Source organism: Danio aesculapii, chromosome 20 (genome assembly GCF_903798145.1).
Source record: "Danio aesculapii chromosome 20, fDanAes4.1, whole genome shotgun sequence".
NCBI lineage: Eukaryota > Metazoa > Chordata > Actinopteri > Cypriniformes > Danionidae > Danio > Danio aesculapii.
In genome coordinates, this window is record NC_079454.1 from 45918807 (window position 1) to 45944742 (window position 25936).

General features: G+C 35.7%; 1 long non-coding RNA gene across 1 annotated transcript in view; it reads right to left on the minus strand.

The window, feature by feature from the left end:
• LOC130213848 (uncharacterized) overlaps positions 1-25936 on the minus strand; it is a 192788-nt gene that overhangs the window by 75165 nt on the left and 91687 nt on the right. The gene's annotated exons all lie outside the window — the stretch shown is intronic.

The window sequence follows — 25936 nt, forward strand, 5'->3', positions numbered from 1 at the left end:
TTATAAATTAAATAATAATAATAATAATAATAATAATAATAATAATAATAATAATAATAATAATAATAATAATAATAATAAATATTGATACTGTTTCCAGTACAATTATATTAGAATTACAGATGAATTAGTACGGCTTTATTTAGCTACAATATAAATGTTATTTTATAATTAAATTTTTATTTGTATAATTTTATATTTTAAATGTAAATTAATGTTGACGTAGCAAATTCATAAATTAATGAATAAATAGCCACATTTGAACATGAGAAGACATAAAGACCACAGATGACATGCTGCAGTCGGGACAATATTCAGATCAGATGTACAGTAAAAACCGTTTCTTCATTCGCCTGTCAATGTAAAGTGACTAAAAGTGTAAAGAAAATATCCTAAATAAAATGTAAGTGTTTCCTTGTTGCTTTTAAAGCGATCAGTTGACTTAAGTGAGTAAAGCTGTTGCTTTTAAAGCGATTAGTTTAAAGCGATAAGTGTTTCCTTGGTCACTTCTTATCAATTTATCTCTGTATTTTGTCTTTGTATTTGAATTGCAAAACATATTTTCGCATTTAAAATCTAATATGCATCTAAATCTAAGATGGAGATTATATAAAAAAAAAATAATTTAATGACATTATTATTTTTTTCTCTTACTCAATTCTCTCAAATCTCAATTCTTTCACAGTTGATTAGGAAATATTGATTAATTATTGTGGTTGTATGCTTCTTGAATATGCATTTTTATTTTATATTTTAAATTTCAATTTTAGATTTTTTGTGCACTGTGTCTATATAGATTTTACAAATATCTTGTTTAATTATTAGAATTTTTTTTGGTTATTTTAGAAATAAATAAATAATAGCATTTTTCTCTATCTCTAGCATTAAATATTTACATCATTCATGAGGATGCATATTTCCAAACAACACTGACATAGTTTCATTATTCAAAAAAAAAAAAAAAACAATATAACAACAAATCAATATTATTAGAGACAAAATTGTTAAAGTTTTAAATGATTATTTTTTTCTTTTATCAAACACCAGACTTTTATTCACATCTCTGAAAGTCTGCAACTCGTCATTCAAAAGATCATCTAGTGTAGGCAATAGAACCATTCATTTTATTTTTACCCTATTCACCTGCAGTGTCTTTATAAATGATTTAATGTTGAACACACAATCCTGATTTTTTAAGCAAAATATAAAGCATTTTGATGTGACCTTTAATGGTAAATCAATAAATAAATCATGGCTGTGTGAACACGGCTGTGCAAAGTCTCTAAGTGCTCTGCTTTTAGCTGCGACAAACACAAACAGAGCTGAAAATAAGACTGACCTAGTGAACCCGTTTATTCAGAATTTATTCAATGAACTTTTTTAAATTATCAATTAAAATGTTGTGCAAATTATATTGTATTTTAGACTCATTTACTGTGGCTTAAAAAGTAATGCAAGTGCAAAGTATTACAAAAAATTTTTATACATATATATTAAAAAATAATAATAATATATATATATATATAAAATATATATATATATATATAAAAAATATATATATATAAAATATGTATATATATATATAAAATATGTATATATATATTAGTTGAATTATTTAAAAAAAAGGGAGTAAACCCATTGCTTTTAAAGTGATTAGTAGGCTTAACTTTAAAAAGTGTCAACCTAGACATGCTGTATTTAAAGTGATTAGTTGATTTTACTTAAAAAAGTGAATAAACCTGTTGCTTTTAAAGCGATTAGTTGACTTTACTTAAGTGAGTAAAGCTGTTGCTTTTAAATCAATTAGTTGACTTTACTTAAATGAGTAAAACTGTTGCTTTTAAAGTGGTTTGTTGACTTTACTTAAGTGAGTAAACCTGTTGCTTTTAAAGCGATTAGTTGACTTTACTTAAGTGAGTAAAGCTGTTGCTTTTAAATCAATTAGTTGACTTTACTTAAATGAGTAAAACTGTTGCTTTTAAAGTGGTTTGTTGATTTTACTTAAATGAGTAAAACTGTTGCTTTTAAAGTGGTTTGTTGATTTTACTTAAATGAGTAAAGCTGTTGCTTTTAAAGCGATTAGTTGATTTTACTTAAGTGAGTAAAGCTGTTGCTTTTAAAGCGATTAGTTGATTATACTTAAGTGAGTAAACCTGTTGCTTTTAAAGCGATTAGTTGACTTTACTTAAGTGAGTAAACCTGTTGCTTTTAAAGCGATTAATTGACTTTACTTAAGTGAGTAAAGCTGTTGCTTTTAAAGCGATCAGTTGACTTAAGTGTGTAAAGCTGTTGCTTTTAAAGCGATTAGTTGACTTTACTTAAAGGGCACCTATGGTAAAAAATCTACTTTTCAAGCTGTTTGGACAAAATATGTGCATGTATAATGTATAGACCGTCATATTGGGGTGATATAAGCACATCCAGTGCTTTTTTTTTCAATTTAACAACATAAAAAACGGTGGACCAATTAGAGCGGTTTTCAAACCGACCGCAACTTTACGTAGGAGTACGGTCCCCCCGCCCACCAATATTGATTGACAGGCGCGTCATCATATCCTCAGTTTGTTGATTCACGTCCGCCATTTTCAGCGTGAGTCGAAGTGATATCACTAAAGGAACACCCGAGCTCTATTTTTAGATGCAGGGCTCATTGGGCTCAACACAAGAGCAATATTCTCCACAATATCGCTCTAATCGGAATTATTGGTTGTATCTTTAGGTAGGTTTGCAAACATGTGTACTTCTCATTGAGTCTACCTTATACTTATGTATAGAGGTAAACTATGTGCCCTTTAAGTGAGTAAAGCTGTTGCTTTCAAAGCAATTAGTTGACTTTACTTAAAGGGAATAAAACTGTTTCTTTTAAAACGATTAGTTGACTTCACTTAAAAAATAAAAGAGAAAACTTGTTGCTTTTAAAGCGATTGGTTGACTTTAACTTTAAAAAAGTTAGAAAACCTGTTGCTTTTAAAGCGATTAGTTGCCTTTAATTTAAAAAAGTGAATAAACCTGTTGCATGTGACACATAGGTTTCCATCCACCTATTTTTATGTGCATTGTGGAATATAGCATAAAAATGCTTAAGTAGGATAATATCACATTTAACAAAAAAAATCCACCATGCACATCACAAAAGTCATGTGATTTTGTTTTAGCAGATCATGTGATCACATAAATGGGCGTGGTTGGACAATATTAAAGAACAAGCCAGCAGATCGACATTGTAAAAGATCTGAAATGTTGTTTTGGTCATTCTAAAATCCCTCAGCCAAAGTCCATCATCAAAGTGGTTTAGTGTTATTATTATTATATTATTATATCTTCAGAACTGTCTTGAGCGTCAGCACTCTCAAAGAGCGTCTCACACCTTGAAAAGCCCCCACACACTCATTACATTTCGTCTTCTGAGGTGTACAAGTAATTTATTATATAAGAATTTGTTATTATATAAGAATTATATAGGAACCACATTGGTTCCTCCTACTTTTATTCAAATATGTGATGCCAGTTTATTAGGAAGTGATGATTTTGTTCTCTTTCTGATTCGCTGGATGGAAAACCTGCTTTACCCACATTTTTTTTTATGCAATATTCAAGTTTGGCACATAAATCTAATTTGCATCTTTGGATGGAAACACAGCTGTTGTGATCCAATTACAAAGATTGGCTTGTGAAATTAACCAAACCCAGAATTAATTGCAAGATTTTAACATTTCTAATTCCTGTTGTAGAACAAAGCAAAGGATCTACAGGTGTAAAACGCAGTGCCTGCAGCATGCGATTATAGCCTATGTGTATCTCTCTGCTCATTTTTCCTCAGGTCTTCCTTTGCCTCCCGTGTGGACCCTCCTGCAGTGACCCTGAGGCTGAAACCACAGAAACCTGTCGCTCTGAGACCCGTCACTCCATCCTTGGAGAAATAAGACTGTTCACACAAACACCTCTGCACAGCACAATCACGTGTTGACGAATGCATCTCTTATTTTAGCTGCAGACATGTTTTTATTTATTCTGTGAAGCTATCTAAAAAGCTCATCAACCACTAGAGACTGAAAACAGAGATCTGAGCTCTCCAGACTGCATTTTAAAGCATCTTCACAGACACCTTTTGAAAATAACAAAGAGCTCAGTGACACGAGGCGGAGCAGGATTATGAAAAACAACAGCTAAAAATACTTATTCAAGACCATTACTGGTGAAAAAGCAACAGTTTAAAGGCATTATGAATGCAATATTATTTTCAATATTTGTGTATGACATTTGAATGTATTATACATTGTTTGTCTAGGATCAAGATCTACTGGAACCAATGGATACCCTGTTTACATCTGCTATTGAGTAGATGAGGGAGACTCATTTACACCTGAGGCTCTTTTTTAATGATGTGAGTAGTCTAAAGCCCACTATACTGTACTTAGGGTATGTTTGAATCCACTTTTGCTATTTTAAAAGTTGGCATGAAACGAAATGAATAAAAATGTTGTTTTCCCCCTTTTGTGATGCACATCCATTTGAAATGGTTTGTGAAATGAAAAGGAAAAAAAAGTAGGCTAGAGCATGATTTTTCTTTAAGGGAACCGATAAGATTGTTGGAAGATGGGTGTTGCTAATAAAATGGAGGAATAGTTGAATGTCAGTTTGTTCTCAGTTGTGAAATCACTATCAGCAACCTCTGGTGCAGAATGTTTTCATATGCCAGAAGTTAAATTTTACAGAGAGGATTGTATCATATTTTTTCAAACCACTGCCTCCCGCAAACACAGGGCAGAAATGAGACATGCCCTGATAGCCTCACCCTACAGGACTTAAAGCTCAGCCCTGACTAATTGATAGCCACACACTAAAGGACTGAAAAATCTGCCCTAAAATACTGAAAGTCTCCCTACAGGAATGAAAAATTCGTCCAAAAAGACTGACAGCAGTGGTCCTTAACCACCGGGCCGTGGACTGGTACGTGAATCAACTGGTGCCGGGTCACACAAGAAATCATTAATTATTTCCGTTTTATTTTATTATCTGAGTCTTTTCTTTTATTTTGAAAAATCATTTATTTTGAAAAATGACCGTATTCTCTTGCTTGCATCTTGGTCACTAGAGTGCCCAAATTTACCCCACAAGCAGCAAAATGAGTAAGAAACAGACATCTTTGAAAAGTTTCTTTGCTAAGGGGAAAAGGCCTCGCAAACTGCCAAGGAATGGATCCGCAACCCAGTTGTCAACAAATCAGGTGCAGACATCACAAGTCTCTGGGAAGTTCCAGGAGTCTCCCGCATATGCATAGAGACTCCCGGATGCCCGCAAAAGAATGATAATTGACCTTTTAGGGGTTATTTAAATATCGTGTCTTTGCTAGAGTAAGTAAAATTTCGTTATTTACAATGGAGGTGCACGGCTTCCACGCACAAGTGACGTGAAGCGCCCCACTGTCCAGACCAGACGCACCGAGTCACATGACAAGAATGGACCAGCTTGTATTGAATATACACATTTCAATAAGACTAATTATCTCAGACAAACTCAGAACACCTTTGTAATTTTTTCCATAAACAAAACTTGTATCAGAGTGACAGCAATGTTTTGTCATTTGTTGATGGTCGCCTAGCTGAAAGCCCTGCCCTAAAGAATTGAAACATCCCACCAAAAGGACTGAAAGCTTCACCTTGAAGGACTGATAGCCTCACCCTAAAAGACTGAAAGATCTACCCTAAAGGACTGAAAGCTCTGCCCTAAAAAAATTTAAGAATCCGCCCAAAAGGACTGAAATTTCCACCCTGAAGGACTGATAGCCCCACCCTGAAGAACTGAAAGGTCCACCCTAAAGGACTGATAGCCCCACCCTAAAGGACTGAAGGGTCCGCCCAAAAGGACTGATAGCCCTACCCTAAAGGATTGAAAGATCCACCCCCTAAAGGACTGATAGCGCCGCCCAGAAGGACTGATAGCTCCGCCCAGAATAACTGATAGCTCCGTCCAGAAGGACTGATAGCTCCGCCCAGAAAGACTGATAGCTCCGCCCAGAAGGACTGAAAGCTCAACCCTAAAGAGCAAAGCTTCGCCCTAAAGCAGTGTTTCTTAACTACGTTCCTGGAGGACCACCAGCACTACGTGTTTTTAATGTCTCCTTTATCTGTAACGGCCATTCCAGGGGTTTCAGTCTTTGCTAATGAGCTAATAATCTGAATCAGATGTGTTTGGTTAAGGAGACATGAAAAATGTGCATAGCTGGTGGTCCTCCAGGAACGTGGTTGAGAAACATTGTCCTAAAGGACTAAAAGGTCCACCCTAAAGGACTGATAGCCCTACTTTAAAGAATAAATAGACTGATAGCCCCGCCCTAAAGGCATTCCATGTGACCAAAAGTGAAGAGAAGTCATTTGGAGGTGGAGGGAAGGTTACGGTACTTAATTAAAAATTATGAGGACAAATGAACATATACAAAAATAAATGAAGTGTACAGACACATTGTTTATAACAAACCACAATAGACGAATTACCAACCTACATCACACATGACGTCACACAGTTGCAATAGCAAATATGTGGTGTTGTGCAGTAGGATGCCAAATTCGGATGTCCAAAAATAGAAAACGTAACTTTTACCGAACACCACACTGCTTTTAATGCCAACCGCGTCTTTGGCTATAAGGGAGTTGAATGAAGTGACGACCTGATTAAAAATGCTGGACTCTGCAGTTCTCATGTTATATCAGGCGAGTTCACGCTATGCTGAATCATACACATTACTCATTTTGGATTGCAACAATGATTTTAGCAAAAACAGTTACTTGTGGTTAATTAAACTGCAGACACTGAATACTAAGAATGACACATGAAAGTGTAAGTTATTACGGTAAAGTGTGTTATATATTTACACATTCATTCAGTGACAACTTGTCACACACTCCCTATATTGTTTACCACGGCACTTTGAATATTCGGTCTGAAATAACCTGCAAGTGTGACTTGAAAACAACATCAACACTGTTTATTTGACTGAACAATGTTGTACTTTGATAGTCATCGGCTGCTAATATGATTTCGCTATTTAGAGTTTGAAAATAATACTTTTATGAAATTATTAAGGAGAAAGTGCGAATATAAAACCAACTTTATCTCTATGTGTAAGTTCACATACCCTGCCGTATGGTGGAGTTCGCTGTCAGAATGCAGTAGATTAGCTTGTTGATGATTGTCCAGGCCTTGTATAGTTCTGTCCTCTTTCCTGGTCTTTAGCTAGGCAGAACCTCGATTTTTAGCACTACAAAGTTTTGAATCTGGTAATCATCACATTATTTCTTACACATGACCACACAGAACAAAATTATTTACATCCAAAGACTTGTAGGTCTTTAACTTCTCTCTTGTAAAATCACTTGGAGCTTCAATGAGATTGTATATTTGGGGCTGGATGCTTGGCCATTTCGTCTTATCCAATATCCATTGAGAGGGTGCTATCGCAAATGGACCTGTCAGACAAACGCCGCTCACTTTAACGTTAATTTTGCCAAACCACTGTGCTTATGACTGGGTGACGAGCTGTTATAATACGCTGAAAGCATCATGTCAATAATATATATAATATGTAATCAATATAACTTATTTCTAAGACAACAACAAACTCTGTAAGGCATCGGATGTCATTCCTTCGCTGTAAATGCAAGCGCTCCCATTTTTTTTTTTTGCTACCTCCCTGCCCGCGCATCCTGAATGTTTACAAACATGGTAATTCGTCTATATGCATGTAAAAATGAGAAGAGTACATTTTGATTTCATGCCTACTTTAAGTATGGGGGAAAAGGATTGGTGAGCAATACAATACGGGGATGACTATTACTGCCGGTGAGATTCTGAAGTGCGCATCCAGTGGACAATGTACTATTTATTAAGGGAGTGAAGCGACACAACTGACACGACTAGGTCATGTGATAATGACAAATGGAGGACATAGTACAGTTAAAGTCCACTCATACCACTCCTATTCATACGATATAGAACATGCTTTTCAAATGTTTGTAAAGTAAATGTAAATTCACAGTACCTTCTAGTAGATAGCGATTTTAGATGCAGCTCAAGTTGTGTCATGAATATTCAGAAATTATTAAACAATATATACAGAGAATATCTGTTTAATAATTAGACCTACTGTACATGTGCACAAACAAAAACATCTATGCATTTCCATGTTGCACAAAAAAAAAAAACACACCCCCAGAGTGCAAGCAAACACACATGCGCATATATGCACACGTTCATGAAAATAAACATGCAAACGCAGCACATTCTGATAGATGCTAAAAGCAAAGCGTGCAGTAAGAAGGCATTACACTCTCATTACCAAAACAAACAAGCAGCTTACGTGCATGTGTGTGTGTGTGTGTGTGTGTACTGTAAGTCTGGGATTTATGTTGCTTCAATGTGGGGGTTACAGGGGAATACATTCACTCTCATTTGACTTCGCACTGGTACTTGAGCTTGCAATGCCTCAAGGTTACACACACACACACACACACACACACACACACGCAAACACACACACACACACATTGAGACTATGTAGATAAATGACTCTAGTGTGCTAGAGTTTGATCCAAATGAAGCAATGATGTAGCTCAGTGGCCCGTGCCCTACATCTCAGTATGCGTGTGTGTGTGTGTGAGCGCGCGCGTGTGTGTGTGTGCATATACAGTAGCTGTGAGCTCACCAGCAAATGCCAAAGTGCCTACTTTATTAGTCAGAACTGCCCTGGGCTGAAACTGAATAGCCCTAATGACAAAATATGAGGCGCGATGCAGCCAGCAGGCCCTAATTGAATCGTTTGTCTCGCAGTTTCGGAAATGATTGCGATGGAGACACTCAGCTGCACTTTCGTGACTGTACAAAAGCATTTAAAGATTTTTTAAAAGTAATTTGGTCATAGTCTGAAGCAAAAATAAAATAAAGAAACTGTTTGGTTGTTGCCACAAGTTATTTCACAATATTACATGGACATACAGTAATGTTTGATCGTCTAAAACAGAGATTGGACCACTGTAATCTGTATTGGTATTGTATTATATTAGATTATATTCATTCGTTCATTTTCTTTTCGGCTTAGTCCCTTTATTAATCAGAGGTCGCCACAGCGTAATGAACCGCCAACTTATCCAGCATATGTTTTTACGCAACTGATGCCCTTCTGGCTGCAACCCATTACTGGGAAACACCCATACACTCTCATTCTCACACACATACACTACGGACAATTTAGCTTATTCAATTCACCTGTACTGCATGTCTTTGGACTGCGGGGGAAACCGGAGCACCCAGAGGAAACCTACGCCAAAACGGGGAGAACATGCAAACTCCATGGTGAAAAACGCCAACTGACCCAGCCGGGGCTTGAACTCGTGACCTTTTTGCCTTGAGGCGATTGTGCTACCCACTGTGCTGCCTCTATTATATTGTATTATATTATACTATTTTATATTAATGTGAGATTACAGTACTACCTACTGCGCCACCACATCGCCCTATAACATAATATTCATTCATTCATTTTCCTTCAACTTAGTCCCCTTAAATATCAGAGGTCATCAGAGCAGAATGAACCACCAACTATTCCAGCCACATATAGCGCATGTCTTTGAACATTTATGACAACTGGTCTAGTCGGGTCTCTAATGCAATGCAATGCAATGCAATGCAATATAATATAATATAATATAATATAATATAATATAATATAATATAATATAATATAATATAATATAATATAATATAATATAATATAATATAATATAATATAATATAATATAATATAATATAATATAATATAATATAATATAATTAGCTAATCCTTTACATTAACATTTGCCACCCATATTTACATTTCAAATATCCAATTCGTAATTTCATATGCGAAAAGGTCAGCCAATCATAAGAGGTCATTAACATGTTCAAAAACAAAGTGCATTATCATATGGTTCACTTCATTTGCATATTAACACCTATTCAACATTCAGCACCTCCGTCTCATGAACATCAATGTGAAGAGTACATAGGGAATAACCAATCATATTTTCATACAGAGGGTCAAAAGCATGCAGAATATTAATGTTTTATGTGACAGACCTGTGACACATCGACATCATCAAGCATCGTTCAATAACAATAACTTAATTTCTCATGACTCTGCAGATTCAGTGATTGTTGTATTATGTTTGTTTTATCGTTTAAAAACGACCCACACTCTTCAAGTCTCTGATTCAGGATTTCTTTTTTCTATATGTCAGGTCTGGGTCAATATCACTGTCGACAATACATGATATATTTTACCCAAAGTGCAAAAAACGAAGAATTAATTAGCTTGATTGAAGAAAGTCAAGCCTAGTTTTAATTGTTACATGTTTGAGGGATATTTCAGTGGTACTTGTATCAAAAGAAATAATATAAAACACATTAATCTTTAGTGTAAAATAAATAATAAATAAACAAATAAATAAAAACAAATTGAAACAAAACAATATATATAGTCATAATTATTAGCCCCCCTGAATTATTAGCCCCCTGTTTATGTTTTTCCCCCGATTTCTGTTTAACAGAGATTTTTTTTCAACACATTTCTAAACATAATAGTTTTATTAACTCATTTCCAATAACTGATTTATTTTATCTTTGCCATGATGACAGTAAATAATTTGTTACTAGATATTTTTCAAGATACTTCTACACAGCTTAAAGTGACATTTAAAGGCTTAACTAGGTTAATTAGGATAACTAGGCAGGTTAGGGTAATTAGGCAAGTTATTGTATAATGAAGGTTTGTTCTGTAGACTATTGGAAAAAAATATAGCTTAAAGGGGCTAATAATAATGACCTAAAAATGGTTTTTCAAAAATTTAAAACTGCTTTCATTCAAGCCAAAATAAAACGAATAAGACTTTCTCCAGAAGAAAAAATATTATAGACATACTGTGAAAATTTCCTTTCTCTGTTAAACATCATTTGGGAAATATTTAAAAAAGAAAAAAGGCTAATAATTCTGACCTCAACTGTGTGTGTGTGTGTGTGTGTGTGTGTGTGTGTGTGTGTAGGGCTGGGTATAGAGTTCGATACCTTTTAAGCACTGACCGAATCGTCTCGATACTATCGAGTATCGAAAGAAACATTTTCGTACGGTACCAAATTTCGATACCCAAGGGAATAATGTTGTCAACGTCAGTGAGGTAGAAAACCTATATATATAGTCTAAACAAAACAAAAATCGAAACAAATGGAATCAAATTCAAAAAATCAAAAAAAAAAAAAAAAATTGAAACTAAGCAAATCAAATTGAAACAACAAAACAAATCGAAATGAATAGAAACAAAATAAATCAAAACAAATTGATACAAAACAAAACACACAAAAAAATCTAAACAAATGGAATCAAATTGAAACTAATTGAAACTAAAATCAAATCGAAACAACAAAACGAATTGAAACAACAAATCTAAACGAGTAGAAACAGAACAAATCAAAACAAATCAATACAAAACAAATCAACTCGAATCAAATTACAACAAAAATCGAAACAAAAAAATTTAAACAAAAATCAAAACAAAATGAATCAAATTGAAACACAAATTCAATTAAATGTCTAGGCCAAATATAACTTTTATTTTGTTGTTGTTATTAATATTAAAAAAATGTTCTATTGCGAAATATAATTTAATTCATACTACTTTTAGTTTATTTTTCATTAGTATTATTAAATAAAGTTTTTTTAAACTTTTTTCTTCGTTTAAAAAAACTGTCTAAAATAAAAAAAAAAGTAACTTCCTATTGTTCTTATTCTAATTGATTTTGGTTTCACTTTTTTCATCATTTCAGCGTGAAATGTGAAATCTTTCACCCATGCAGGACAAACTTGCACAAGATTCTCATTTACCTGAACATCTCTTTGGGACAGTTTGTGCCGGCGAGGCCTGTCTGAAAAAAGCGTACCATCATCCAGCTTATTAAAGTGGAAAATGAACTAATTATACACAAGATAAGCAGGAACGAGAGTCAGAGAGGAGAACAGGAGCTCAGAGCTAAGAGTGTTCAAGCGTCCTTCAACCTGCAGAAAGGAAAGCCTGATAAAACAACAGCTCACTGTTCTGGCCAGAACAACACTGCATTATCACATGTGAAGAGCTGCTCAGAACACAGCCTCCTTCACCTCACAGATGAGTGTGTGTGGCTGTGTGTGAGTGTGTCAGAGAGCTTGAAAGAGAAAGACATAGAGAGGGTGTTATAGTAATGGAAAGCCTTTTTTCTGGCCCTCTCTCTCGCTCTCTCTCTCTCTCTCACACACACACACACACACACACACACACACACACACACACAATTTAAAAATCTTTTGCTAGCTTTCACAGAAGTTGAGATACTCCAACTTTACTGATAGATTTAGTTTTTTTTGTTTAAAGTGTGAAGATAACTATTACAAAAGATATGGTTGAATATATATAAGCAAACAAAATCCACAGACTGGATTAACAATATTGACAGGATAGATGGTGATAACAACTTGTTCAACTATGAACAAGCAGTAAGGGATGGACAAACTCTCTTTTAACTATCTAGGATGGATGGATGGATGGATGGATGGATGGAAGGAAGGAAGGAAAGAAGTAAGGAAAGAAGGGATGGATGGATGGATGGATGAAAGGAAAGAAGTAAGGAAAGAAGGGATGGATGGATGGATGGATGGATGGATGGATGGATGAAAGGAAAGAAGTAAGGAAAGAAGGGATGGATGGATGGATGAAAGGAAAGAAGTAAGGAAAGAAGGGATGGATGGATGAAAGGAAAGAAGTACGGAAAGAAGGGATGGATGGATGGATGGATGGATGGATGGATGGAAGGAAAGAAGTAAGGAAAGAAAGGATGGATGGATGGATGGAAGAAAAGTACTAAGGAAAGAAGGGATGGATGGATGGATGAATAGATGGATGGATGGATGGATGGATGGATGGATGAAAGGAAAAAAGTAAGGAAAGAAGGGATGGATGGATGAAAGGAAAGAAGTAAGGAAAGAAGGCATGGATGGATGGATGGATGGATGAAAGGAAAGAAGTAAGGAAAGAAGGGATGGATGGATGGATGGATGGATGGAAGGAAAGAAGTAAGGAAAGAAGGGATGGATGGATGGATGGATGGAAGGAAAGAAGGGATGGATGGATGGATGGAAGGAAAGAAGGGATGGATGGATGGATGGAAGGAAGGAAGTAAGGAAAGAAGGGATGGATGGATGGATGGATGGATGGATGGAAGGAAAGAAGTAAGGAAAGAAGGGATGGATGGATGGATGGAAGGAAAGAAGTAAGGAAAGAAGGGATGGATGGATGGATGGATGGATGGATAAACTATTTTGGATAGACAAACTAATTCAGATAGATGGATGGATGGATGGACGGAGGTACAGACGGGTGAATGAACAAGCTATTTTGGGTAGATGGACAAACCAATTCGGATGGATGGACAGATGGACAAACCAATTCAGAAGGATGGGCTGATATACAAACCAATTCGGATGGATGGACAAATTAATTTGGATGGACGGACAGACAAACAGACGGGTGGATGGACAAACTATTTCAGGTGGATGGACAAGAAGTAAGGAAAGAAGTAAGGAAAGAAGGGATGGATGGATGGATGAAAGGAAAGAAGTAAGGAAAGAAGGGATGGATGGATGAAAGGAAAGAAGTACGGAAAGAAGGGATGGATGGATGGATGGATGGAAGGAAAGAAGTAAGGAAAGAAGGGATGGATGGATGGATGGAAGAAAAGTACTAAGGAAAGAAGGGATGGATGGATGGATGAATAGATGGATGGATGGATGGATGGATGGATGAAAGGAAAAAAGTAAGGAAAGAAGGGATGGATGGATGAAAGGAAAGAAGTAAGGAAAGAAGGCATGGATGGATGGATGGATGGATGAAAGGAAAGAAGTAAGGAAAGAAGGGATGGATGGCTGGATGGATGGATGGATGGATGGATGGAAGGAAAGAAGTAAGGAAAGAAGGGATGGATGGATGGATATATGGAAGGAAAGAAGGGATGGATGGATGGATGGAAGGAAAGAAGGGATGGATGGATGGATGGAAGGAAGGAAGTAAGGAAAGAAGGGATGGATGGATGGATGGATGGAAGGAAAGAAGTAAGGAAAGAAGGGATGGATGGATGGATGGAAGGAAAGAAGTAAGGAAAGAAGGGATGGATGGATGGATGGATGGATGGATAAACTATTTTGGATAGACAAACTAATTCAGATAGATGGATGGATGGATGGACGGAGGTACAGACGGGTGAATGAACAAGCTATTTTGGGTAGATGGACAAACCAATTCGGATGGATGGACAGATGGACAAACCAATTCAGAAGGATGGGCTGATATACAAACCAATTCGGATGGATGGACAAATTAATTTGGATGGACGGACAGACAAACAGACGGGTGGATGGACAAACTATTTCAGGTGGATGGACATATAGACAAACCAGTTCAGGAGGATGGATGGATGGATACATAGATGCATGGATGGACAAACCAATCTGAATGGATAGACGTATGGATGGATTGCTGGAAGAATGGACAAACCAATTCGGATAGGTGAAAGGATGGACAAATCAATTTGGATGGATGGAGGGATTGACAAACCAATTCAGATTGGTGGAGGGATGGAGGCATGGACAAACCAATTCGGATGGATAAAAGCATGGACAAACCAATTCGGATGGATGGATGGAGGAATGGACAAACCAATTTGGATAGATAGACGTATGGACAAACCAATTCGGATAAATGAACGGATGGACAAACCAATTCGGATGGATGGAAGGATGGATAAACCAATTCGGATGAATAGCTGGATGGACAAAACAATTGGGATGAATGGATGGACGCATGGACAAACCAATACAGATGAATGGACAAAATAATTGGGATGAATGGATGGACAAACCAATTCAGATAAATGGACATAAGAATTCAGATGGATGGACAAACCAATTCGGATGGATGGATGATAGATGGATTGACAACCTATCTAAGATGGATGGTTTTAACTAGAAAGATGGATGATATGAGATATGAGAGATGAAAGGATGGAGGCACAAATGGATAGATGTCCTATTGACTGGATGGATGGACTGACAGATGATTTTGGCCACGTGGATGAAATAGACTGACAGGATGGACAAACAGTGTTGACTTGATGGATAGTTGAATGACATTAACTGGAGGGAGAGATGATGGACGGTTGGAAATGACTGGATGGATGTTTTCGACTAAATTAATGGATGATATCAACTCAATGGAATACTGGTGAGATTATTTCAACCCAACACATGGATGAACAAAAGATATTAGAATAATGGATGAATGATTGGATGGACATTCTTTGATGAACAGACTTCCAATCCAAACGAAATGTATTTTTTGGGACCTATTAAGATACATGAGTTCTGTCAGGTTTGATCAATGTAACGGCTAAAATGCTCTACTCTACTCAGGTTTTATTGTGACACATTATCCCATAAAGCTTGACAACATGTTCAGCACATGTGTCCAATGAACTGTATCTGGTCAATAACAGTGGAGATGCTCAATAACTTCTTGTAGCCAACACAATGTAGAATGGGTCTCTACAGATACTGACATTGACAACAGACAAAAAGAAACCTTGCCTAAACAGAATTCACTGAAGTGAGAGGAATGACAACCAGCCCTGTAAATATTTTGTGAAACTGTCAGTAAAAGTCAATACTCGAGCAACTCAACAATCAAATCCAATTGTAAAAAAAAGAAATAAATAAAAACATGTTGGTGCTTCATGCATCCTTTCTTAACATCTAATTTAAATAAATCATGCAACAGTCTATTACTAGCAATAGTCTGCAAAGAAATGACAGCGCTTATACAGACACTCAGTAGTTTTCATAAGTCCCTGATTTAATTTAGTATACAGGATGTGATAAATGATCCAATCCAAACATGGTATACAATTAAGCCACCAGAAGACTCGTGTTTTCTCATAGCCAAAGCTGCAAAACATTTTTTTCAGATCTAATTAAATCCTCGGTTATTGCCAACACGCAACATCAATATTTGCAAAACGGTAAACATGATTCAACTGCTAAAAAAAAAAAAAAGAAATATTGTGAAATATTAGGACAGCTTTAAATAACTTTTATATTTCAGTATATTTTGTAAGGCAATTCATTCCAGTGATGCAAAAGCTAAACTTCTAGCATAATTGCTGCAGCGTTAAAAAAATCTAGTATGATGATTTGACACTCAAATATTTTAGATTACAACTGAGCTGATGGATATATACGATATTGGATGGATAGATAAATTATACTGGATTGATGAATGCTACTGGATGAACGATATTGGATATATGGATGTGTATGGATGAACATTAATGATGAATGATATTGGATGAACGATATGAGATTATTTTAGATGGATGAACAGATGGATGGACGGATTAATTGATGGTGGACAATATTGGATGGACGGATGCATGGATGAATGGATGGACAAACAAACAATATTGGATGGATAGATAGATGGCTGGATGGATGGAAGTGTGAATGAATGATATTGGATGGATGGATGGATGGATGGATGGATTGATGGACGAACAAACAATATTGAATGGATGGATGGATGTGCAGATGAATGATATTGATGGATGTGTGGATGAATGATATTGGATGAATGGATGTGCAGATGGATGGATGGATGGATGAGAGGATGGGTGGATGGATGAGCGGATGGGTGAATGGATGAGCGGATGGGTGAATGGATGTGTGGTAGGATGTGCGAATGGATGGATGGTTGTGCGAATGGATGGTTGGATGCACGTGTGGATGTGTGAATGAATTATATTGGATGGATGTGGGGATGGATGGATGAGTGGATGGATTGATAGATGGATGGATGGAGGTGCAAATGGATGAATGGATGTGTGGATGTGTGGATGGATGGATGAGTGGATGGATGCATGGATGGATGTGCGGAATGATGGATGGATTGATGAATAAATGTGTGGATGGATGGATGTATGTGCGCACTGATGTGTGGGTGGGTGGGTGGATGGATGTGCGAATGGATGGACAAACAATATTGGATGGATGGATGGATGGATGGATGGATGGATGGATGGACAAACAATATTGGATGGATGGATGGATGGATGGATGAACAAACAATATTAGATGGATGGTGCATGGATGGATAGATGAACAAACAATATTGGATGGATGGATGCATGCATGCATGGATAGATGAGTGGCAAATATTGCATGGATAGATGGATGGACTGACAGTAAAACAATATTGAATAGATAGATGGACGTGCTAATGAATGGTATTGGATGGATGGATGGATGGATGGATGGGTAGGCGGATGGACAAAAAATATTGAATAAATGGATGGATGTGTGGATAGATGTGTGGATGGATAAACAAACAATATTGGATGGATGCATGCATGCATGCATGGATAGATGAGTGGAAAATATTGGATGTTTGGATGGACAGACAGACAAACAATACTAAATATATGGATGGATGGATGGATGGACATGCTAATGAATGATATTGGATGGATGGATGGATGGATGGATGGATGGATGGATGGATGGATGGATGGATGGACTGATGGATGTGCGAATGAATGACATTGGATGGATAGATGGTTGACTAGAAGAACAAACAATATTGGATGGATAGGTGGATGATGAAGAATGGATGGATGCACTGACGAATGAACTAAATTGGATAGATGAATAGACAGACAAACAAACAACACTGGATGGATGGATGGATGGATGGATGGATGGACGGACGGATAAACAGACGATTTTGACTGGATAGACTACTGGACAAACAATATTGACATTTCAATACATTTTGTAAAGCAACTTACTCCAGTGATGCCAAAACTAAACTTCCAGCTTCATTAATCCAGTCTTTAAACATACTCTAAAGTGATGATCTGACACTCAAACACAAGCTGCGTAATACTTTCATGGAGAGCAACTTCTTCAAAAAAGAACACATTTATAATGTCTTCCAGAACATAAATTAGAGCGATCGTCTCTGATAAAAAGCTCATTAGCATATAATCGAGCTCTGGCAAACAAAACCACAGCATGAAACAATAACTGCCTGTAAATCACTAGATGGACTCACCACAAAGAGCATTGTAATGGAGCACACATCACCATCATTTATCACCATCATACAGTACATTTACGGCCATGGTAACAGTCTCTGCTGCTCCATATGCTGTCTGACATGTTTCTGTCAGCAGTGGCTGTGCATTCAGACTTCATAAATCAATATGCATCTTAGCAACGGCAACCACCACATTCGCTTGACAGTATTTAGATGCAAATAAGCAATAAAAGTGCACGGAAATCTGTGTGTTTGCTCATCAAATAAACTGTATTGGATGAGTGGGGGGGGGGAACAAATACAGCTTGTCCATTAATATCATATTAAAAGTGCTGAATGATCAGCAGATGCAGGGTAGTGTCCCGCATTCAATACCCTGATACAAACAAACCCATAAATCAACAAATTCATTAGAAAATAAAAAGCGAATGGCTCATTTTAGCAAACTAAGAAAATTCTCAGAGTTAAAATGACAAGTCAAGCAGTTTTTGTAAAGAAATGATCAGCTCAGGTCAATCAGAGCAGTTATTTTAAGTCTGGTTTATTTAGAAACTACTTTTGAGAGGATCACATGCTTATGATTGACCACAGCTGGTCCCGCATCACCTAACACAAGGCGCACCAATCAGATGAATCCTAACTCACTATAAATAATCTCACCTCAGTTATCTTCACTTTGAAGAATCCCCCTTCCACCCCCTACTCCTTCTCCCTTTTTCTAGATAGGGTGGCACGGTGGCCCAGTGGTTAGCACTGTTGCCTCACAGAAAGAATGTCACTAGTTCAAGTCCTTACCAGGCCAGTCAACGTTTCTGTGGGGAGTTAACATGTTCTCCCCATACTCACGTTGGTTTGATGAGCTCCAGCCTGATCTCACGAGGAAACGCAAGTATTTTACATTTTGTCAGTTTAGTGGCTAATTCGTATGAATTCGTACAAGTTCAGTCGTACGAAAATGTACGATTTTAAAAAGGAGGCGTGGCACCTAACTCCACCCCTAACCCCAACCGTCAATGGGTGATGAGCAAATCATACTAAATTGTACGAATTAGATCGTACGAATTCATACGAATTAGCCACTGAATCAAAAAGTTACGAATTGCCATGAGATTGCGTTGATGAGCTTAGTCAGGCATATATCTCTCTTAGCAATTCCTAACTCATCATTAACCATAACAAGCAGGGGAGTTCTCGAGATCTACGTTAGCTCAAACGCCCTTCAAATGGGAGGAAGCCCTGGGCTAAAGGAACTTCTGAGCTTAGGGCTCTCTCCCGCGACAGCATGCCAAACACACTTTATTATTAATCATCAATCAAATGCGAAACTCTTGGAAGTTTATCATTTTGTTCAGTTGGTCTCTACAATAATACACTCCCTCGCACACACACACCATGCACGCCCATGAAGTCACAATTTTCAAAAGACTTATTTTTGAGTGTTTATACGTATACAATAATGGCAGTGTTTTTAAAAAACTTTCCCCCATCCTTTCCCCCAGCATTTGCAAAATGCGCATAAAAATAGGTGGATGGAAACATAGCTAGTAACTCAAATAACCACTCATTACAACTGAGGTATGCAGAAGAGCATCTCTGAACGCACAACACGTCCAACCTTGAGGCAGATGAGCTACAGCAGCAGAAGATCACGCCTGGTGCCACTCCTGTCAGATAAGAACAGGAAATTTGCTACAAAAGGCTACAATTTGCACAGGCTCACCAAAATTCACAATAGAAGATAAACGTTGCCTGGTCCAATGAGTGTCAAATTCTGCTGCGACTTTCAAGTGTTAGGGTCAGAATTTGGCATCAACAACATGAAAGCATGGATCCATCCTGCCTTGTATCAATGGTTTAGGCTGGTGGTGGTGGTGGTGTAATGGTGTGGGGATATTTTCTTGGCACACTTTGGGCCCATTAGTACCAATTGAGCATTGTGTCGATGCCACAGCCTACCGGAGTATTGTTGCTGACCATGTGCATCCCTTTATGACCACAGTGTACCCATCTTCTGATGACTACTTCCACCAAGATAATGCGCCATGTCATAAAGCACGAATCATCTCAGACTGGTTTCTTGAACACGTCAATGAGTTCACTGTACTTAAATGGCGTCCACAGTCACCAGATCTCAATCCAATAGAGCACCTTTGGAAAAGGGAGATTCACATTGCTATCATGTCAGTACGGACCAGAATGTCTGAGGAATATTTCCAGTACCTTGTTGAATCTATGCTTCGAAGGATTAAAGCAGTTCTGAAGGCAAAAGAGGGTCCAACCCTGTACTAGTTTGGTGTACCTAATAAAGTGGCCAGTGAGTGTATATATAACAAAAACAAAAAACATGACATGGGAACTTTAAATGACTTCATCATATACCAGTTTCAGCTAGATGTCTGCATCAGAATAAAAATCCAGATATAAAACTCTTCTCTCTCTCTCTTTCTCTGCAATACATCTTTATTATGGACTGGTGTTCACACCGTCTTTCACTCTCATCTCAAGCTCCCGCCGCCATGCCCTCGCCATTTCGCAGTCATTAGGTCTTTTCAAATGAGCCTGAAAACTGCTTTGTTGCATTTTGGAATTGAAGATTCATCTATTCTTCTTCTCGTCTGCCGTATGTGCTGGATATTATGTGTCGCTCTAAAGTGGGCACTTCAGGTGAATCTGTAAGCGAATGGCTCGGTTACGGATCATGAGGCTTTGTTTGGCTCTGCTAGAACACAGCAGAAATCTAGGCCAGCTATTGAATGTGATTTCAAGGTACAAATTATAAGGGTTAAGAGGCCAGGAAATGCCACGTGATTGATGTCTCTTGCATATAAAATGAAAGCAAAGGGTCTCCTTTAATGTTTGTGAAAATAATTATGGTGTAATATGGGTGAAATAGGGCTTCGTTGTCATTTTGTGTAACAGATATATTTGTGTAAAAAATTAAACATCACACTTATTCTGACCTGTGAAAAAGTAATCATACTACATGGTGATATTTTTAACTCATCGTTTAAAACATCTTAAACCTAGTGTTTAAAGACTAAAGCAAGGTATAAAAAAAGTAAAAATTACAATCAATGAGCATATTTGGGCTTCACTGTGATCCTTAAATAGAGTATTGTAACATGACTTCAAATGATTTCTTTTTAAAATGGCCTGACAAAATATACAATACCACAAAGACAATAAATGACATTTTATTAATAGTGTCCCTATATTATAGTAAAATGTGTGTATTTTAGTTTAAAAAAAATGTAAATACAAACAAAAGGCTGTTTTTTATCCAATATTATATTCATCAACTCAAGTAAATTAATATGCATAACAATTGTTTTTAAAGGGGTGGTCCAGTGTGTTTTTTTTAAGGCTTGGTTGTGTTTATGGGGTGCAGAGCAATGTGCGCTCATGCTTCATTAGTTAAAAAAAAAATAATAATAATAATAATGTTATTTTTTAATATATCTTACTTTAATACTGCTACACAGCTAACATGAAAACGACTGTCATATTTCCTAGTTCTTCCGAAAGTCCTGAGTAGTGAACATGACGGTGAGTTCACTGTACTCAAATGGCCTCCACAGTTACCAGACCTCAATCTAATTGAGCACCTTTGGGATGTGGGAGATTCGCATCATGGATGTGCATGGATATATATAAATATTTAAAAGAGTGATTTAAAAGAGGGGCATAATAATTAATCATTTACACATTAATCACATTAATCATTTTCACTAAAAAAATAAAAGTGGCTAGATTTTTAGTATTATAAGCTGTATTGTTCACACAAACAGTTGAAGTCAGCCCTCCTGAATTATTAGCTGTTAATTTTTTTCCCCAATTTCTGTTTAAGGAAAATACGTTTTTTTGGACACTTTTTAAAAAACATACTAGTTGTATTAACTTATTTCTAATAACTGATTTATTTTATATTTGCCATGATGACAGTACATAATATTTGACTAGATATTATTCAAGATACTAGTATTCCGCTTAAAGGGACGTTTAAAGGCTTAACTAGGTTAATCAGGCAAGAATAATAAGGCATGTCATAGAGCCCTATCATACACCTGTCGCAATAAGGAGCAAGACGTGTTTGGCGCGATGTGTTGCAATTTTCAGACCAGCGCAACATTAATTTACACGTTTTTTGCCACATAGTTTAAATAGCAAATCCATTTTCACCACTTTGTAGACTCATGGGTGTGCTAGTCAATAAAGGAGGTGTGTTAAAGCGCATTGTTGGCGCATTGCTATTTTGAGGAACTTAAATAGACTGCGACATTGATCAACTAAAAGCTTATCTAAAGTCCAGTGTAAAGCGCGTTTGTTATGCGCCCATGCGAGTCCAAACGCTTAATACACACAGGATGTATAGAAATACACAAATATCTTTACATATGAAAAAAATAAAGGATTAAAATGTTACAAAAATTATTATTTACTACATAGATATAAAAAACAAAACACCACCTCCATGCCTTCTTTATGCCCGGGTTTTTTTTTGTTTGTTTGTTTGACAATTAGCATTTTGTAATGTTATTATTTATTATATGCATATTTATATCTGTTTTAATAAAAACTTGTTTAAATTTGTCCAACTGTGGGGTTTTGGAGATGTATGCATCACCATATGGGGCATAAGAACAGGACGTGTGTTTGGACATAACTCAGATTTTTGACCACACTTCATTATTATTGTTCATTTATTTGTTTGCTGGAAATTAGAACTGAATTTAGAAATAGTTTTGAAACAAATCTTTGCACTTAAACAAAATTTTATATGTAGGCTAATGGTTGTCTTCAGTGGAGTGCGTATAACATCCTTTCCTTCTCCATGAAAGTAAAGGAGTAAAGAGTAAAAGTAAAGTAAAGAGAAAGTAAAGAGGCCGAATAGAGGAGGCTCGTTCTTTATTCTCACGCTGCAGATGGTCTGTTTAACTGTTTTCCATCTAGTAAAGAGTTGAGTTTTTCCACTTACAAAGTCTGCCATGTAAATAGCAAATGCGCCATGGCACGACATAACTGACTCTGAAAGGGAATGTGAGATGAGACTCTAATTGGTTTAATGCATGTTATGCTCAAAACACACTCAACTCATAAAGAGAATAAGCACAACCCTGTTAGACCATGCGCCATGCCCATTGTATAATGATGGTTTGTTCGGTAGACAATCAAAAAAATATTGCTTAAGGGGGCTAAAAATATTAATAAATTGGTTTTAATTTTTTACTGCTTTTATTGTAGCTGAAATAAAACAAAAAGACCTTCTCCAGAAGAAAAAACATTATAGGAAATACTGTGAAAAATTCCCTGCTCTGTTGTACATCATTTGGAAAATATTAAAAAAAAACTCACAGGAGGGCTAATAATTTTGACTTCAACTGTACCTGTGTTCAAACACCTTATTAAAGTGTGTTTTGCATAATAGGTCTCCTTTAAAAAATAAAAAAAAGACCATAGGATTAACCAGGAAGCGTGTGTTTGATCAGCACACAGCGTGCTCTTCATGTGGGCAGAACCGCCATTAGAAGCACGTGGAGCAGATCGAGAAACACGTAGGCTGGCGAACGCTAGAACCGGAGGAGGAGGTCAACGTTTGAGCAGAGACGGAGGAGGAGGAGGACAGAGAGAGGTTAACACAGCGAAAAATAACACATGCGCTCTGCTCCTAATTAGAGAAGATTGGAGCTTGATTTGAAGATTTTAACACTTCTGATGCTAATTCAAGACACTTAGGAAACAGACAAACACATGTTGTGAAATGGAGAGTTTTCACAGTGAGAGATAGAAAGTCAAATTGATTATTCTATAGTCTTAGATGCAGTAATTCACAATACTTTACATACATATCCTTGAAATAAAAATGTAGGATGAGATATTGCAGTGTTTAATAATAATAACAATAATGAAATAGTAATAATAATAATAATAGTAATAATAATAATAATAATAATAATAATAATGTTAAAAACATTACTATTATTATTAGTAGTAGTAGCAGTAGTATTAGTAGCATTATTAGTTGCATTATTATTATTATTATTATTATTATTATTATTATTATTATTATTATTATTGTAATTTAATTATTAATATTTTATTTAATTATTGTTTAATTATTATTTTATTATTATTATTATTATTATTATTATTATTATTATTAATAGTAGTAGTATTACAATTATTATTTTTATTTAAATTATTATTATAATTTAATTATTACTGTTTTTATTTAATTATTATTATTATTATTATTATTATTATTATTATTATTATTAACATTATTATTATTATTATTATTATTGTTAGTAGTAGTAGTAGTAGTAGTAGTAGTAGTAGTAGTAGTAGTAGTATTACAATTATTATTATTTAAATTATTATATTATTATACAATTATTAATATTATTTAAACAATTTTTATTATTTGATTATGTTTTATTTATTTTTATTATTATTATTATTATTATTATTATTTAATTATTATTAATTTTATTAATATTATTTAATTATTATTATTATTATTATTATTATTATTATTATTATTTAAATTATTATTGGTAGTAGTAGTAGTAGTACAATTATTATCATTATTATTATTTTTTTATATTTTAATTATTACTATTTTTATTTAATTCTTATTTGATTATTATTTAATTATTATTATAATTAATATTATTATTTAATTACTACTACTACTACTACTAATAATAATAATAATAATTATTAAAATTCTTAATAATTTTATTTATTAATTATTAATATTATTTTATTACTATTAATTATTATTTTATTGGAATTTTATTATTAGTAGTAGTAGTAGTATAAACCTTATAGTTCACGCACAGTACATGCTCATATTATGTATATACAAACTTTTGTACACAATTACCACTGATTAATTATTAAAAATCCCACTAAAATATATAATTTTTAAGATACATATTTCAAATAAATCAAAACACACACATTGCACACGCACACACAGATCTGTAGTACACCACAAATTCATACAACACTCAGCAAATGGTGTGTACGATGATGTAACCAAGTCTTGAAGACTGAGATGGACTCGTGATAATATGGTTAAGAACCATCCATTAAAAACACCATATCGATGGACCAATAATGAGAATATTGAAGAGGAGCCTCATCCTCTCAGCGCCTGGCGTCCTGCTAGAAGGTTTCCTCCAAATCCTCCCGAGTAAAGAATGAAACAAGCCGAGCAGAAACACCACCGCTATGCTGAACTGATGAAAGATTTGTAGCATATTGATTTCCGACAGTTTATCTGAAGCCAGGCGCCATGTGAGGCGATGCTGCAATACATTCAAAACCACCGTCACCGGATTATTCCTGCAAAACTCAACACTTATTGAGGGAGATATCGATGAAGAGATTGCTCGACTCCATCACACCTCAGGCAACACAAAAGACTCCAAAGTCCCAAATTAGTTCATTCAAAAATGACTTTCCCAATGACAAGCTATGCAGTTTTCACTCTTTTACAGAGATCATTTCCCAGGACTTTTTAAAATTCATTATAGTGAGAATAAAATTCAAGGAGCACATAGTCAAGGCTTAATCAAAAGTGTTAAATTTTAAAATGCTGGGTTGTATTAACTCAACGGTTGGGTTAAAAAAAAAAATGTCATTTGAAAATTTATCACAATCATTGTTTGCTCAGTCTAGTGCCTCTATCACTCTCTCTCACACACACACACACACACGCACACACACACGCA